Raw genomic sequence first — 5,612 nt, 5'->3', positions numbered from 1 at the left:
AATTACGACACCATTCTTCGAGAGCTGTGATATGGGACCGTGGAACCTTAAATGGAAAACAGCTCTGAAATTTAAGACGTAAAATAAAGGTATCTTTAAAAAAAGAAGCTATTTCCTGCATGTTATGAAACGACATTGCAGTATTTTTTGCATTTCTTAACAAACTGCTCTGCCTATCAAGAGAACAGAATCTAAGCCATATTATCCCAAACCAGTATTAATTTTTCTCTGTACAGGATTGGATCTTAAACTTTTTCTATATATGTAACTCAAAGCCTGATACTTAGAGCAGGATACTTATCTTCACAATAAGATGTATAGTATTTTGTTTCATTTATTTTATTAAGTAAGTAATGTCGTTTTTGTTTTTTCATTCTGACTAATTTATATAATCCTAGTTTGGGTATACTGTTTGTTATTAGCTTATATAAATGATTTTTAATTCACCATTTGGGTATTCTGTTTTTTTGTTTATTAGCTTATATAATAATCAAATAGTTTGTTGGTTGTTATTATCATTATTAAAATGATTGTTAACTTATGTACTTCACAGGCTATCTGCATTTTTATGGGGCCCCATTAACTAATAAATAAATTATTATTACTATTATCTAAAAACACAAACCACAAGAAGAAGCTGTTTTTCTGGTTTCATAATAAAAATATATATGAATATATACAAACAAGATACTTATATTTTAAATTCTTCATATAAATATTACAGTATTATATATTAAAATGATCGACCGTATGTGAATATATAAAGTCGGAGGTGCAGTAAAAAAAATAGTTATCAAATATTTATTTGCTGATATTTCGCCTCACTTTACAGGGCTTCATCTGTATTAAAGTAAAATAATACAAAACAAATAAAAATATAAGAGAAGATGACAATAAAGTGAACTATGAAAAATGAAATATACAACATTATGTAAATATAAAACAAAAATAAAAGAGTATTAGATTTAAAATGAGCAGGAAATGTAAAACAGGCAAAAATGAAATATCAACATCCCTGGACTGTCTCCTTCATAAAAGTTATAGTATTTCTCTTAAACGTTTTTTAATTCCATCCTTCTCCACTTCAACATATTATCTATAAATCAACTTAATGTATTTATTATTTTATTTATATACATATATAAATACATTAATAAGTTATATATATATATATAGATATATAACTTATGCGTTGTCGGAAGAGAAATACTAAAAAAAAAGTAAGAAATTGGGCAGAGTAACAATACGCAACAATACACTGTTTTATTTTTTTATTTATTTTTTTATTTTTTTCGCACCCTCCATAAATAAGGAAAAGGAAAGTAGGGTACATGCAAAAATGTTTAGGTTGATGTTATGCATCCTTTTACTACCAGGGGTATTATAAGGTATTGATTCTATTGTGCACTGTGTGTGTATAGTTGAAGGCGCCAAGTGCGCGTTGATACTATGTTGAGCGGGGAGGGTCAATAAAAACAAGACAATTGTTTTGATTTTTGTCCATTTTATCTTCAAATAATACAATTTTTACATATTTATGAGCGATAAAGTCAATGGGACGGGCATAATATAGTTTTATAAATTAAAATTGTTGAACGCAGTGATAAGTTTGCCACCAATAAACGATGTAGCCGATATGGATTCATTCTCACCACTTCTGTTTTGAAACTCTAGTACAAATAAAATTCTGAGAGAGGATATTTAATGGATATGGAGATGCCATATGGCAAAGGAAGGGCACCAGTTACATGTTTATATACTTAATTATATATTAATATTGTTATATACATATATATATTTAAATATTTAATGGATGTCATGGCTAAATGTTTTTTTCAAATAAAACACTGAATTTTATCTCTAGAACTAACCCAAGGAGCTATCTAGACTTAGTAAATATGAATAAAATCCGAAATAAATAAATTTCCTCCTATTAATTAAACTGAACGACGAAAAAAAATTGAATTAATATATTACATTATTTCGAACTATAAATTGAAAATATATGTTAGTCCATATAGCGTTGTGCTTAATTTTTATAGAAAAAGCATTCATTTAAATTCGTTTTTTTAGTAATATTCTTTTCCTCAAACTACTATTTTACACGTTTTCATTCAAATATTGATGAATTCTTTAAAACGTTTTTTTGCATTTGAATAAAAGTTAGTAGTAAAAATATAAATATTTTACATTGATTTTTTTTTAATCTAGAAAGCTTTCAGTTCTTCATAGAACTTCTTCAGTTCTTAATAGCTACTTGAATGTCCTGGGCCCTGTTTCATAATGAAAGGTAATAGTATTAGTTGATAGTACAAGTGTAGAAACTAGTGTGGTAATAATACTAATATTTATTTTTTTCATGATAGGGATGATTATTAGTGATATTACAGGAATTAAAAAATACTAAAGTACAAGTTACTATTGTACAAATCTGTGTAATTGAATTAAATTGAATTGTGTAATTGAATACAAGACTAATAGTATTAGTTTGTACTTTATTATGAAACAGGGCCCAGATGAATAATCCTTGTAAATTAAAAGTGGAAAACCGTTTCATACAATATTCAGAGCCTACAGAATTAATAGAACATAAAGTGCATATGAAAGCGTATGATACACGGTCTAGGACCCATAAATAATGAGAGCTAATAGTATTGGCTCATATTAATAATAAAATACTAAATATAAAAAGTACTACAGTGCAAGTTACTATTTTACAAGTCAGTGTAATTGAATTAAGATAAATCTACAACACTAATAGTATTAGTTTGTATTTTATTTTGAAACAGGGTCCTGTGGTATCATACCTCTCTGCACATAGAAGATTTTTTTATTATCAGGTATTATTCATTCCTTAAGTTCGAGTCCCCGGCCCTGTCCGTTATTTTTTCAAGCATATAATTATACAATTCTCATTCACAGCCTCCACTCGGGCATTTGTGAGGCCCGTTAGCAAATGGGTGACACTGACAAAAATAGACGTGGGAGTGACGAACCCAGCCTATGAAACCCACGATGTATTTCCTAAGAAAAATGGTCTTGGAAAAAATAATCATTCTCATATCTTCACTACCTCCTGAAGCTATCGGGTACGCTATTCATTTAGTTATAACATCGTCATAATAGACTCATATATCTAGACTTACCAATCAGATCATCAGTGTTGTATAAAACTATTCGTCTTTTTTTATGTATGTATGTTATTCAAACACCAAATATACTGACAACTTCCTACCATAATCAAAGCATTATTTGAATCGATATTAAGACATGGGATCGAATGTTAAGCAGTGCTGATTGTCATTTATCAAAACTTGCAAATCTACCAAATCGAACATTAAGAACAATAACACACCGCAATAATAAAACAGAAAATCTTAAAATCGTTGGTACTTTACAACCTAAACTAATTTATTTTTATAGAATCATCTTATAATTTATGGATAATAATTTATTTAGGAAAGCAGTGTTAAAAAAAATTAAATTTATCGAACCACCCTATAATATTAAATTTGGTAAACGTGCCTTAAACTATATGGTACAATATCTGTTCAATCGCTTACCAAAAGAAATAATAAATTAATCAACCACAAAAAAATAATAAACAAATATTTAACTGGGTACTTTGTTACTTCAATGATTCCCAATAATTAATTTTGATTTGCCAAATATTTTTTAGAAAGATATATGCCAAAATTTTTTCTTAACTCCTCATAATTTATTTATTATATTACAATTAAAACTAGCAATGTATGTGAGTTCTTAGTAATAGATATTATTGGATCCTTATTTCTATCATATTCTGTATCTTGTTTTATTCACATTATTTTATTTATTCACTCATTGTAAATTTTTAGGTGTATTTTTCATTTCAAAATCCTTTCAGTTATTATTATTATTTTTATTGAATTTAATTTATATTTTACTTTATTTTCATCTTAGTGGTTGATAATTAAATTATCAGTCGTATCACTTGACATCATTTCATATTATACTTATCTAGCATAAAAATTGAATAGCTTCCACAACGCCTTAATTGTCTAAACTGTAATATTTACATATCACTTATGTCCATCATTTGTATGTGTTATTTTGGCACCAACCAATAGATGTCATCTGGTTGGACCATATTGGATGTAATTTTTTAAATGAATAAAATTTAAAAATATAATAAAAAATGACAAAATAATAATATAATATAATCGTTCAGCTTTAAGAAAAAAAATTTTATAACTCAAATACTCTTAGTATCTGGCTTCATGGTTGGAGTAGCAGAGCAAAGGTTAGACTCTATAATCATATATAATATAAATCGTAATAAGTACTCTTATATATCTGGTAAACTCGTAATTTTTAAAAGTTTTGATTATAATTGATAACACTTCTTTCTTTGATCATAGTTAATCGTAATTATCCAATCTTATATTAATTGAAAAAAATATCTTAACGTTGAGATTTGTAGCTTAATTATATCGCGTAAATATGATTATATCATAGAAAATTGCTGATCACGTTGGGAACATTAAAAACTTGAAATAATTATTGAAAAGTTGAAATTGTCTGTATATTAGTTTCCTTCGGTGTTCAAATTAGTAATACAAATTTGTTTTTCTTATCAGTTTCGTGATAAGAACCTAATGTACAGAAACAAATACTTCTCTGAATTTTCGAACTACTCCATGACAGTTGAGGATTTCAATTCAATATTTTCAAATTTTCTATTTTTGTTTTCAATTTGTGTTCATGAAAATTTATGGAATGTGTCTTAACTCAAACTAATTATTTTGTCATGTTTTTCTTATTGTTAAAAACCCTAATTTTATACATTATTTAAAATTAAACTGGTTAAATGTTGTAAAGCCATCATATGAATTAATCTCATTACATAAGGTAAATTGAATTAAAAATAAATAAATATATATCATGTTTAGCATGATAATGACAGACAAAAATACATATAAAAATAAATCGAAGGACGACACTAAATACTAATCTGTTGAGTATCTATGAACAACATAACGTAACCTTCTCGCTGCTCTAACCGCTTAAGTACTACTGGAATTATTATACAATAATTAGCATTACTTTCTAGTAAAAAATAAAAATGAATAATCAGTAAAATGAACAGACATAATTTAAAAGAAGAATAGATTAGAATCATCTTTTTTTTTGTAGGTCGGCACACAAATTAGTAAAGAAGAAAAACGTATTCATATGTTCTAAGGATTTGCATAATCAATAAAAGAACTTTTTGCCAAATTTGGATAGTTAATTTAGTGTTATATGACCCAAGAACGATTTTCTATATATATATACTTTTGTAAACTGAAATCTAACTCGAATCTAATACCTAATGTGCTTAGCACGAACAACACTGAGCACTTTTTTTTTTGTCAAGTTTTTTTTTTCTCCGTGAACTAAATAAATTTTGTTAAATGATATGAAAAAAAATAATAACAACCAGTAATGTAAGCAATATTCATGACAATAATTTAAACAATTGTTTCACGTACCTTAGGATTGATGTTAATGCCACTATACGAGATTTAACATTAATTCTATAGCACTCAGTTCTTAAACGGGTCTGATACCAAACTAACATTCCCGCCACA

At 26.9% G+C, this 5,612-nt stretch overlaps 1 protein-coding gene across 1 annotated transcript in view; it reads right to left on the bottom strand.

The window, feature by feature from the left end:
- The window catches only part of LOC106687524 (UDP-glucosyltransferase 2), an 18,888-nt gene extending 13,276 nt beyond the window's left edge, over positions 1–5,612 (bottom strand). Inside the window, exon 1 of the mRNA XM_014431458.2 lies at positions 5,514–5,612. The gene's annotated coding sequence lies outside the window, so the exon portion shown is untranslated. The remainder of the gene's footprint in view (positions 1–5,513) is intronic.

The sequence above is a fragment of the Halyomorpha halys genome, unplaced genomic scaffold, assembly GCF_000696795.3.
Source record: "Halyomorpha halys isolate HHAL.00 unplaced genomic scaffold, Hhal_1.1 Scaffold975.1, whole genome shotgun sequence".
In the NCBI taxonomy this organism is placed as follows: Eukaryota; Metazoa; Arthropoda; class Insecta; order Hemiptera; family Pentatomidae; genus Halyomorpha; species Halyomorpha halys.
The sequence above is the reverse complement of the archived record's forward strand: the minus strand, read 5'-3'. Positions and strand labels throughout refer to the sequence as shown.